This window comes from Pogona vitticeps, chromosome 2 (genome assembly GCF_051106095.1).
Source record: "Pogona vitticeps strain Pit_001003342236 chromosome 2, PviZW2.1, whole genome shotgun sequence".
In the NCBI taxonomy this organism is placed as follows: Eukaryota; Metazoa; Chordata; class Lepidosauria; order Squamata; family Agamidae; genus Pogona; species Pogona vitticeps.
Window position 1 is genome coordinate 103824172 of NC_135784.1, and position 12606 is coordinate 103836777.

The following is a 12606-nucleotide window of genomic DNA, read 5'->3' on the forward strand; positions in this document are numbered from 1 at the left end:
CTCAGTTGTGAGCAGTTTTACATCGCTGCCTAGAACAAGCCCAGTATCAAATCTGAATAGATGTCCATGTTCAAACATTGGTTGTTAATAAGGGAACCATTTTCAGTGGAGTATTAACATCAGTCTGACAGTAACTAGGGAGAGTAAGAAAATATAAATTGCTGTCTTAATTTTTAAAAATCTGAATTCTTAGATTAATAATCCAGAGATACATGTGTTTTATATTTGTAAATATAAATATATATATTTCAAGTCTGAAACTAGTATTCATTCATGATAAAATGCAGAATTTGCTCTCCTAACTAATTAAATTTGACCTTCCTACATCACAACAGTAGTATCTCTGATCAAGAAGAATGGATAGCAGAAATGTTTAGAAAAATGAAGAGTTGAAAGAGATGTGATGACAATACAGATGAGGAGCAAGCAGATTATTTGAAAAACCAGGCTCCTGCTGCTCTTCCAACTTGCAGTGACAAAATTTCTAAATGATTAATGAAAAGGTGGTGAAAGGGGATCATGGGATGATGCCTGGATTACTAAACAGTCCTTTTGTCTTACATCTATATAGAAACAATAGCTGAATCAACTGGTTTACCCCCCCCCCCTTTGTTTGTCCTTTTTGGTGGTCAGATTAGTTGTTCTGTTGAACTTTCTAGAGTGTTTTCCAGCTGGAAATAGAGAGAAATAGTTGATTAATAAGGTGGAGATGTGTGTATACAGAAGCCTACTGCCTCATTCACTGAATTTTACGGGGATTTTAGGTGTTTGTGGAGTCTTCTACCTAGAATTGCCCTGTGTGTCAGTAAAAGAATAAAATGCCATCTATTCAGGTTCCTGGAGTACACCTATCACAAGATTATCAATCCACAGCGAATTTATTATAACAGAAAGGCCTTTGTTCTTTCATGTGTATTAAAGGTCTCCTTAAAGCCAAATAAAACATGCTATAATAACAAAATAAACATCTTGATGAAGTTATCTGGCATGTGAACTGGCTAGGATCTCTCCTACATAGCATAGTGTCAAGGTTAGCCAAATCTGGATCAATGTAACACGCTCTACGTGGGGCTACCTTTGAGGCTGCTGCGGAAACTACAGGTGGTGCAGAATGCGGTGGCCAGACTTCTTAATGGTGTGAAAAAATACCAACATATTTCACCCACTCTGGCCGCATTGCATTGGCTGCCCATCCACTTCCGCATCGACTTCAAAGTGTTGATGCTTACATATAAAGCCCTAAACGGTTTAGGGCCTCGATACCTGGCGGAACGCCTACCCCCACCAAGATCTACCGGTGTCACCCGCGCGAGCCAGGAGGTGAGGCTGAGGAGCCTAACGCCGAGGGAGGCCCGGAAAGAAAAGACACGAAATCGGGCCTTCTCGGCGGTGGCTCCTCGCCTCTGGAATAACCTCCCTCCTAACATTCGCGCGGCTCCCTCGCTGGGCATTTTCAAAAAACAACTAAAAACATTGATGTTTCGGCAGGCCTTCCCCTTTGTCAGTTCCTGACCTCCCTTTTCCTTCTTCTCCCAGTGTATGTCCCATCTTGCTGAAAGTCCTCCTTATGTAAATTGTTTTTAATCATATTGTTGTTGTTTATGCTGCTGTAAGCCGCCTAGAGTAGTCTTAATTGATTAGATAGGCGGGATATAAATAAATAAATAAATAAATAAATAAATAAATGTTTGGATTTTTTTTACTTTTTTAAACTAAATTTCCCAGCATTCCCCAACTATCATGGTCAATGGCCATTCTGCCTAGAGGCTTTTGGGAAGTGTCATCTTCAGTAATATTTCCTAACTGAATACAGTAGTTCAGTGTAAAACATGGGAATGTGGCTAACAGTAGATTATTTCAAATCACCATTTAATGCCAGTACAATCCTACACATATCTATGCAGTAGTAGTAAATGTAAGTCATGCCAGTTGAAATAGTACTAATTCCCAGTTAAGTACACATTGCAGTCTTATTTGTTGGCATGATCTTCCTTTAATCTGCTTGGATGAGAGATTCTCATACCCACAAAACATGTAGGAACTGAAGATGGCATAAAGACTGTGAGAAACAAACCAAACTGTGAGTACAGAATATCATAGTAGGGAACTGGTGATGGGAACAAGTACAAAAAGGATACAGGAAATCCACTCAGCAGTAGAATCAGAAAAGGAAACATCAGCAATAAACATCTAGCAAGCAGAATGCAAAATTAAACAAAAAGAATGTAATCCTGAATTAATGCAAATTTAGGTTACTGTTTCACATTTAGCAGGGGGAAGTAGGATGAAAACCATAGAAGTAGGCAAACATCTTGTGTGTATTAGCAAGACACAAGTCAGCAGTGTCTGCATGATAGAGTGTGGTTTCAGCTCCCTTAGCTCTGTAGGAAATCCATATGAATGCATGCAGATTTTCAGAACATGTTTGACCACTGTTTTAAGTTCATATTTGCATTCCACCCTTCCTCCATGAATTCCAGGGTGGAATACATAAAACCATCCTGTTAATTACCCATAAAATTTAATTTGTTAGCATTTAGACTTAAGAGATAATCAATTGCCTTAGGCTTCCAGCGACCTTTGTGAACAAAACAGGGATGTGAATCCAGTTTAGCATCACACTATGGTTTACAGCAGAATGTGGTGATAAGTAGTATATGTAGGCTGGTGATGGGTGGTGTGTAAGTAGTCACCAGAAATATCCTGCTGCTCTGCTTTCTCCTCCACCCCATCATCTCCCAACTAGACCTGTGACATATTTTTCTGTATGCAGAGCAACTGGTCTGGAGATATTGTTTGTTTGCACAATCGGAATGTGTACCCCTGGAAATAAATATTTACCTTAAAATGACACTGAACCAAGACACAAACTAGAATGTGGTAGTCATAGGTAGTAACAAATCTTAGTGTTTAAGGGGAAATGTTGTGACCTTTTCATGCTATGGTGCACATAGACCTTTATTTAAATCTATAATAAATAGCTATAAACAGGTTTCATTTTCCAGCTCAGTAATAATTTAAAAGACACAAGCTGAAATCTTGTTGCGTAGCTGTAGATGCACATCTCTGATGACATCAGCAGCAAATTGGATAGAAATCCTTGGGTAATTTTAGAGTACATATAATGTCACTTTGTGTAAGAGTCATAAGCACCCAAAAATCATCTTTAATCAATTTGTGCTATACTAATGTGAGTTACAGTTAGAGTAGACCCATTTGAATCAGTAGAAGTTACGAAGTTTACCCACCAAATCTTCACGGATTCAATGGGCCTGTTCTAGTGTGATTTACCACACTATGCAACAAGAATTTGGCAGTTGTGTTGCATTGACCTTGCCAAATGATGAGACAAATGAAGGGAAATATTCTCTGCTCCCCTCTAGTGGCCAATTCTGATGCTGGAAATAGTTGTGAAAAGTCAAAAGATAAAACCAAATAAATACTTTTTAGCCACTTGGGATTGATAAGAAAATGGTATAAAACTCATAAATTTCTGTCATACTGCATCTGAAAATGCCTTTAAATGCTTTAAAAGTAATTTTTGAAGATAGTAAGGTGTGAATTCATGGCATCTAAAAATACCTTTGTAACTGCTAGTTATATTGTGTCTCATCCAAAAGCATTTCTAACTAGTTACTTCTCTTTATTTATTTATTTATTTATTTATTTATTTAATTATTTAATTTATATCCCGCCTATCTAGTCATGGTGGACTACTCTAGTTACTTATAAACTCTGTTCCCTTTGTACTACAGCTTAGCTGTTTCCAAAAATAAACCAATGTGCCAACTATAACTTCTAAATCCCTACATAACCATACAGGAGCAGAGTATTTGAAAAGCTTTATTATCCCTGAGAAGTCTTGTTTAAGTTTTCAGATACTTGGAAGCTTTTCAGTTGAAGGCACCCTCAACAGGAATGTGTGAAAAGTTCTCCTCAGTGGCCACTCCCAGATTCTTGAATTCCCGGTCAAGAGAGGGAAGGCCAGCTCCATTTTTATTGACCTTCCATTGGCAGGCAAAGAGATTTGTATTCAGGCAGGCATTTGGATGTTCAGCTGCCTTGTTGCTGAACTTTAAATTTCAGGTGCCATTTGTTTCTTTTTAACCAGTGTGGCTATGATGTGCTTTAGTTGCAGCATTATATTTTAATTCTGTTTCATTTGATTTTCATCATTTTTTAAAAGGTAACCAAATAATGTATAAAACATCTCTGTCTTACCAGAACTAAGCACAACTGAGTTCATTGAGACTGACCTCCAGCTAAGTGTGTATAGCATTGCATCCTAGGCACCTTATTTACTTACTCACTCCCTCACTTTTTGGTCACTTATTGCATTTTTAACGCTGCCTTTTTCAGAAGGAAAGAAAGAAACTGAAGGTAACATGCGTAGCCTTCTCCCATTTTATCTTAAGAACACATACTAAGTCAAACTAGTTTATATCTTTATTGTTTTTAGAACAGGTGTTTCCTCAGATAGTGAGAGGTTTGTTTGCTGTAATATTTTATGCATGCCATCAAGTCAATTCTGACTTATGGCAACCCTTTCCAGGGTTTTCTAGGTAGAGAATGCACAGATATTATTTATCATTTCCTTCTTCTGGGAGCACCCTGAGGCTGTGTAACTTGCCCATGACTACACAAGTTGATTCTTCTCTGCGGAGACACAGTGCGGAATTGGACTCCCAATCTCTGGCTCTTCATCCAGATACCTAAACCACTGAGCTGCTTTTCCTCATCTGTGCACCTTACATGCTTTGTTTTAGCTGTGCTATTGGTTTTTTGAAGGAAAATTCACTGTAGCAGGGAAGGTGTTAATAATAGGAATGTGCAAAACCTGTAATGTATAATTTTACCCTGAGCGTGAATTCAGTTATGCTTGTGTCTGAGTGAGCCTGCACCCAGTTCAGCACTATGACCACTGTTCCAAGTTCCATTAAACTCAGTTTTGCTTACTTCTAAGTGCATGTGCATAGCATTATATTATTAGTGAGTAAATTCTAAGTTTAGGGATATTTTAAAAATTACTGTTTTGCATTGCCAGATCCCTTGGTGCCGGATGTACTACATAGCATGGAGGTGGATCACCATCATCGCCAAATCCCAGAGCACCAGCTGACATCTCAGGGGATTGCTGTGTTTCTCAGGCTTCAAGATAGAGAAGCAGGTCTCAGGGTAAGTGGCACTGGAGCAGCAGGAGTTTGATTTTTGTTTGTGAGGTGGGTTTAATCTCCAAGTGCCCATCTTTACTGATCTATAAATGATACCAGGGCTCACTGGCTCGCCATGTTGTTTGTATGGGTATTGCACATGCACAAGGTAGGCAGACCAAAATGCCCAGGAACAAGGAGAAGGGAATAGGATACTTGCCCTCAGGCCCATAGTGCCATTTGGAACAAAGGCACATTATTCTTGTGAGCCTTCTTGTTGAACAAGCACTGACAGTAACAGCCTTGGGGGCGGGGGGGGGGAGGTTCTGCAGGTTGACAGTGAGCTTTCTACAAACCCCAGCAGTAGTCAAGGGTGCACAAGACATGCACTCTAGGTGGGATGACAGCAACTGCTGAGTGCATTTTGCCACCTGCTCAGCCCTCAAGAACTATTCTATTTTTCCTGGCTTTGGATTGCCACATTACTTGATTAGCTGGATTTTACCCTAATTCAGACATACTTAACTAGATTCTCCCTGTTTGTGTTTCCACAGTTCGCTGACCCAGAATCAATTCTGGACTCTGTCCCAGGGTTTTTACCTTGAGTCCCAAGGAATAAGATGCCCTATGTCATATTTGTACATGTTGGATATTCCTATGAATATCCCTGCCCAGATATTTACCTGCCAAACCTAATTATTTCCCTCTGTTCTCCTCACAAAGTGACCAGACACAAAAGGCTTTCAGCAACATAATTTCTCAGAAGTGGAGGCAGCTCAGAGAACTGAAAGCAGAACTCTACAGATACTCAGAATATCAACACACATGCCTTTACTCTACCCTGAAAACAAGTGACACACACTACATAAAAAAGTAAAGACTTCAACATGGCAGAGTATAGTGCTGGAGAGTTTATATATAACTTCTAAAATGTTGATGTTCTTCACCACCCACTTTGCGTCATCCTTTAATGCGCTGGCTTCTGGGGGTTAGACTGTCCAGTGAATGCAGGGAATGTTAACAGTATAAAAGACTGCATTTACATGGAAGGAAATGGAGGCTGCAGCTGCTCATTTAGAGAACGAATGAGCTATTTTTGTGGCAAGGGTTGATTGTCATATTTGTACATGTTGGATATTCCTATGAATATCCCTGCCCAGATATTTACTATTCAAATTACTTTATAATGTATCTGTGAGGCAAACTTCTCCTGGCTTGTGGGCAGGAGAAGATTACAGTACAAACCTCTGTGGTCCAAACTAGCAAGAAGTACATACAGTACTTCCAAAATGAACCTTTTGCAGGTATATTCCTGCTTTAAAGGAAAGTCTCAACCACAGCAACTGGGTAGTGTATATGAACTCCTCAAGCTAAAAAGGCCCATGCAGGGTTCGCACCACCTGGTTATGCTCAAACTAAAATCACAATGCATATTGATGTATATTTATCTCTAAACATCCATCTTCTATTCTGGCAATAATAATGGTGATTAATATGTCTAGAGATCTGTCTAGCTGTTCGATTAACTGGACGGTGTGAATTAACAATAGTTGAAGATCACATAATGTATTTGCTGACTGGCAATTTTGGTGATGCCCAGAGCCTGTTACTTACCTAAGTATTAATTCTGAAGGGTGTTTATTGTATGATTACATTAAACTTGAATAGACTAATTACTTAAATATCCTTGGATTTAAACAGATGGTCACATTATTTTCACTCTTTGCAGCAAGGTTACTACACTTAATAAGAATATTACTGCTCAGTAATCTATGGTTTAAGGATGTAGACATGGTCTAGAGGGGCGGGGTATAAATAAATAAATAAATAAATAAATAAATAAATAAATAAATAAATAAATAAATAAATAAATAAATAAATAAATAAATAAGATGTCTGAGGAAGTGGACTTGCCAATGAAAGCTCACATTAAAGAATATAAAAGTCTTTAAAGTGCCACCACATTTTTGTCTTTTTTTACTCTTTTCATTTTGGTTTCACCTGTAATGATTTAAAGAGGCTTCTATCTATGTTTCTATCAAATATTCTCAAAAACTGAATGCTCTGTTTCATAAATTTTTGTGGGGTTCCTTCTCACAGTAGATTTTTTTTTTTTAGCAAGATGCAGCCTCCGGATGATGTAGGTGGTTTTGAATTTCCAGATTGTTGACAGCCAATAGTTCCTAGAATCGTACACATATACTCGTTCTTCATCTGTAATCTAGTAAAAAGTCACAACTAGAGTAGATTCATTGAATTTGTGGAATTTATGGAGGTGTTGGCTCACCAAATTCCTACCGACTACTGCAACGTTATATGGAATTTCAGCCATTGCAATCTGTCTGTGCTACGCCAGGATCATTTTTACCCATTTTCCCATTGTCAAATTAATACTGTAGACAAACCTCAATTTGAGAACTGAGAAGAAACTCTTCATATGGAAGCTTTGGATTGATGTGGTGCTCTTTGATTTCAATCAGTACTTTGGATAGAATGATAAGTTTTTGTTTTGTTTGTTTTTTCATTTGCAAGACAGGATCTGCCAACCTCTGTAGAATGGCAGTATCTTCCGTTACAACATATGTTGACACCTAAGTGTTGTCCAATTGCCCTGAGTGCTTCATAAACTCCCATAATTCTGAAATTATGAATTATTGAATAGGAAAAATAAAAACAATTTTCCTGCATACAGTATATAATAAATATTTTTGAGAGTCAACGAATATTTTATTTTTATTTATTTATTTATTCAATTTATATGCCGCCCAAACTACCCAGAGGTCTCTGGGCGGCTTACAATAATTAAAATTCAATATAGCAAAAGATAAAATAATTAAAATACAATTAAAATACAATTAAAATTGCCATCAGACCCACAGCTAATATAATTTCAATTAAAAGCCTTCTGGAACAGGAAGGTTTTGACCTGGCGCCGAAATGTCATCAGCGTCGGCGCCAGACGAATCTCAGTCGGGAGGGCATTCCATAGTCTGGGGGCAGCTGCCGAAAAGGCCCTTTGTCTACAAGCCGTCCCTCTTACCTCCTTAAGGGACGGCTCTTTCAAAAGGGCCCCCTGGCTAGATCTTAACTGCCGGGTAGGTTCATATGGAAGGAGGCAGTCCTTCAGGTATCCAGGGCCCAAGCCGTTTAGGGCTTTATATGTCAAAACAAGCACTTTGAATTGGGCCCGGGCAGCAACTGGTAGCCAATGTAACTTATACAGAATCGGCTTGATATGTTCCGTGGCAGCTGCACCACTCACCAGCCGCGCAGCTCGATTCTGGACCAGTTGCAATCGCCGGACCGTCTTCAAAGGCAGCCCCACGTAAAGCGCATTGCAGTAATCTATGCGGGATGTTACCAGTGCATGTGTGACTGTCATGAGACTCCGCTCGTCCAGGTAGGGCCGTAGCTGGTATAATTTCCGCAGCTGAAGGAAGGCGCCCCTGGCCACCGAGTCCACCTGGGCTTCCAGTGTTAGACTGGGGTCCAGGAGCACCCCCAAGCTGCGGACCCTGTCCCTTAGGGGGAGTGTAACCCCATTCAGGGCGGGGAAATGGCCCTCCAGCCTGTCCGGCAAAGCACCCACTAACAGCACTTCCGTCTTGTCTGGATTGAGTTTCAATTTATTAACCCTCATCCAGTCCATTATCAGGTCCAGACACGAGTTCAGCACAGAAACTGCCTCACCTGGATTGGTGGAAAACGAGAGGTAGAGCTGAGTATCGTCAGCATATTGCTGACTCCTCAGCCCAAACCTCCTGATGACCTCTCCCAGTGGTTTCATGTAGATGTTGAACAGCATGGGGGACAGTATTGAGCCCTGAGGAACCCCATGACATAACTGCCATGGGGCAGAGCAACTGTCCCCCAGCACCACCCTCTGGACACGGTCAGCCAGGAAGGAGTGGAACCACTGTAAAACAGTGCCCCCAACTCCCAACCCAGCCAGCCTATCCAGAAGGACACCATGGTCGATGGTGTCGAAAGCCGCTGAGAGGTCCAGGAGTATCAACAGGGTCACACTCCCCCTGTCTCTCTCCCGGCAAAGGTCATCGTACAGGGCGACCAAGGCAGTCTCTGTACCAAAACCCGGCCTGAAACCCGATTGAAATGGATCCAGAAAATCCGTTTCATCCAGCAGCGCCTGGAGTTGCCCGGCCACAACCCGCTCCAACACCTTGCCCAAATAAGGGAGGTTCGCCACTGGTCGGTAGTTGACCACCAGCCTTGGGTCCAGGTTAGGCTTTTTAAGGAGTGGTCGAATCACCGCCTCTTTCAAGGCGGTAGGGACCACTCCCTCTCTCAGAGAGGCATTCACGGCCTCCTGGACCCAGGTGCGAACCCCCCTGGCTGATCTTCCAATTAGCCAGGATGGGCAAGGGTCGAGCGGAGTGGTGGTAGAACGGACAGATCCAAGCACCCTGTCCACATCATCAGGTCTCAACAATTGAAACTCATCCATTAATACTGGACCTAAGCACGGCGCACTGGACACATCCTCTGATTCTGCAGTAACTGTGGAGTCCAACCCACTGCGAATCTGAGCGATTTTTCCCTCAAAATGTATAGCAAACTCATCACAGCGAGCTGATGAGCAGTCCGGGACCTCCACCGGATTTCCCGGTTGAAGAAGATCCCGGACCACCCGAAACAGCTCTGCTGGACGACATTCTGAGGAAGCAATACGGCTGGAGAAATATTGCCGTTTCGCCAGCCGTATTGCCACGAAATAGGCCCGATAATGGGCTCTAAGTCGTGTTCGATCGGACTCCCAGCGGGATTTCCTCCACCTGCGCTCCAGCCGTCTCCCCTCTCGCTTCATCGCCCGCAGTTCAGGAGTATACCAAGGAGCTGTCTGGGCTCGGCGAGCAGGGAGAGGACGCTTAGGCGCAATCGTGTCAACTGCCCGGGTCATCTCCCTATTCCATAGGGTGACCTGAGCTTCGACAGGAGCGCTGACCATATCAGACGGATAATCCCCCAGAGCATTCAGGAATCCATCTGGATCCATTAGTCTCCGAGGGCGGATCATCTTAATAGATCCCCCACCCTTGCAGAGGGAAGAAGACGCTAATAGACTGAACTTGACCAGGAAGTGGTCTGACCATGACAATGGGGTCACGACCAGCCCCTCCACATCCAAACCACTATCTTCCAGTCCCGTTGAGTAAACCAGGTCCAAGGTGTGGCCCTTCTCATGCGTCGGACCGATGACACATTGAGACAGCCCCATGGTTGTCATGGTGGCCATGAAGTCCTGAGCCGCCCCAGTCAAGGCAGCCTCGGCATGGATGTTGAAGTCCCCCAGCACCAACAGCCTGGGAGTCCTCAACATCAGGTCCGAGACTACCTCTGTCAGCTCAGGCAGGGAGACTGTTGGTACGCAGCAGGGTGGGCGGTACACCAACAGAATCCCTAACCTGTCTCGCGAGCCCAACACACAATACAGGCCCTCGAGACCTCCTCTCAAAGGGACAGGAAGCCTGGTCAAGGAGATAGAACTCCTATAGACTATAGCAACTCCCCCTCCCCGACCCTCTGAGCGACCCTGGTGCTGGACTGAGTACCCAGGCGGACATAGCTGGGAGAGGGGAACACCACCCTCCTCTCCCACCCAGGTCTCAGTAATGCACACCAGGTCAGACCCCTCATCCAGAATTACATCATGGATGAGGGCAGTTTTATTTTGTACTGACCTGGCGTTCATCAACAGCACCGTGTGGCTCAAGGGTTTGCTGATATGGTCGCCTGATACCTGATATACAGCACATTAAAATAATTGAAATATGGTCAATTCATTGATCAATAAGTCAATTAATAAGCTTTTGTCTCTTTAACTCCTTCATTTATGGATCTGAAATTTGAGCAGCAAAGGTTCATGTTCTCTCTGTGTGTACTGGATTCCACAATGATTCTTTATTAGAAAAAACTATGACTGTGTTGGCTAACTGCTGGTGTTGTAACTTTTTCCAGCGAACTTTTACACACATGATTTGGTTGTGTCCAGTTCTCTATCCCTTTTGGGTAGGTGTTATTCAACAAATAAGTATCATTTTGATACTGGTAAACCTCAGTACTTTATACTTTAAACAACAACAACAACTAGGAAGAGCCTCTGAGAGATAGAATCAAATTGTTAGCACATAACTACAATTGCTAGCATTAATATGACTGCTTATACAAATGTGGAGCTGAATCCTGCCTTCGTATTACCTTTTAACCTGCCCATCAGCTGACTTGCAGCTACCTGTGTACAGCTTGGCTATTGAATGATTTTGAGCAGGTTTGATAATAAATCAACAAAGCCTGCTTTGTCTCCCCTCTGATATCTTGCTCACTTGCCCTATTGCTAATGGCTGCAAGCAAGGTTGACCAAAAGCCCCAGGAGATAACTGTACAGGAATCCACAATACCTATGCACTGTGTTGCATCAAAACCTTGGTCAAATTTAAAGAATTAATTTAAAATGTATGGAATAATTGGATAATATCTGCCCAGAGTCTGTAGGAAGGATCAGACTCCTCAACCGGTTGTTAACAATTTGAAAAACTGCCTAAGTAAAATATCTGTTACAGAATTAAAACATCTGTATTACAGACTAGACAGAGTCTTCCTTGCTGTTCATAAAAAGGTTGTGGTGGCATAAACTGAACTATCTCAAAATCCGTGGCCTGACAAGAGCAACATTCCAACGCATTCAGGGCTTCCCTTGGTTGGTTTGTATGTAGCCAGGCCTCTGAAGTATACTCAGAATCTGTCTGTGCAAAACATGTCACCAGCAGGTACACTCTCAAGCTGTCTCTGTTTCATGTGTAAATCTCTACACATTTTGTTCCAAAGAACAGGATCCATTTTTTCAATCAGGACTGGAGCGTTTCCTTGTTAGGAACTCCGGATGCCCCAGGTTTGTGAATATTCTCGTCTAACCAAAAAAAAACCTGTAATTTTTCACCAAGGAAACCCAGCTAATGTAAGAAGATGGCTTGTACTGAGTCAGACTATCTGACTGGCTGGCTCAATGTTGTCTGCTCTGCTTTGCAGCCTTGTCTCTCCATGGTTTGAGGAAAGATTCTTGCCAAGACGTACCTAGAGATCCTGGGCATTACTTAATGTCACTCATCCAGATACCAACCAGACCTGACTGCTTAGTTTCCAAAAGTGAACTTGATCAGAGTGTTCTGGGTGGCATGGTTAATCCATACTAAATCCAGTAAGCTGTGTTCATTATGCACAATGAGTGTATTTTATATATGTTGCTTCTACTATTTACGGCAAAGGAGAGACAGCTATGCATTGCTTGATTCAGTGGAAACCCTACTTAGCTCTTTCCTTCCCGTCCCACCTCTTTATGTCCTACATGTTTTGGCTTCAAATTAACCTTCTTTCTCTTCAGGGATAGAAACCCTTTCTCTTCAGTGGATACTAAAATCCAAATAAAACTGAATCCTGTACA

General features: G+C 42.1%; 1 long non-coding RNA gene across 1 annotated transcript in view; it reads left to right on the forward strand.

Annotated features, from left to right (window-relative positions):
• Positions 1-5043: 5043 nt before the first annotated feature.
• The window catches only part of LOC144586832 (uncharacterized), a 58451-nt gene continuing 50888 nt past the window's right edge, over positions 5044-12606 (forward strand). The window contains exon 1 of the long non-coding RNA XR_013541886.1: positions 5044-5175. This is a non-coding gene — a long non-coding RNA (uncharacterized LOC144586832). The remainder of the gene's footprint in view (positions 5176-12606) is intronic.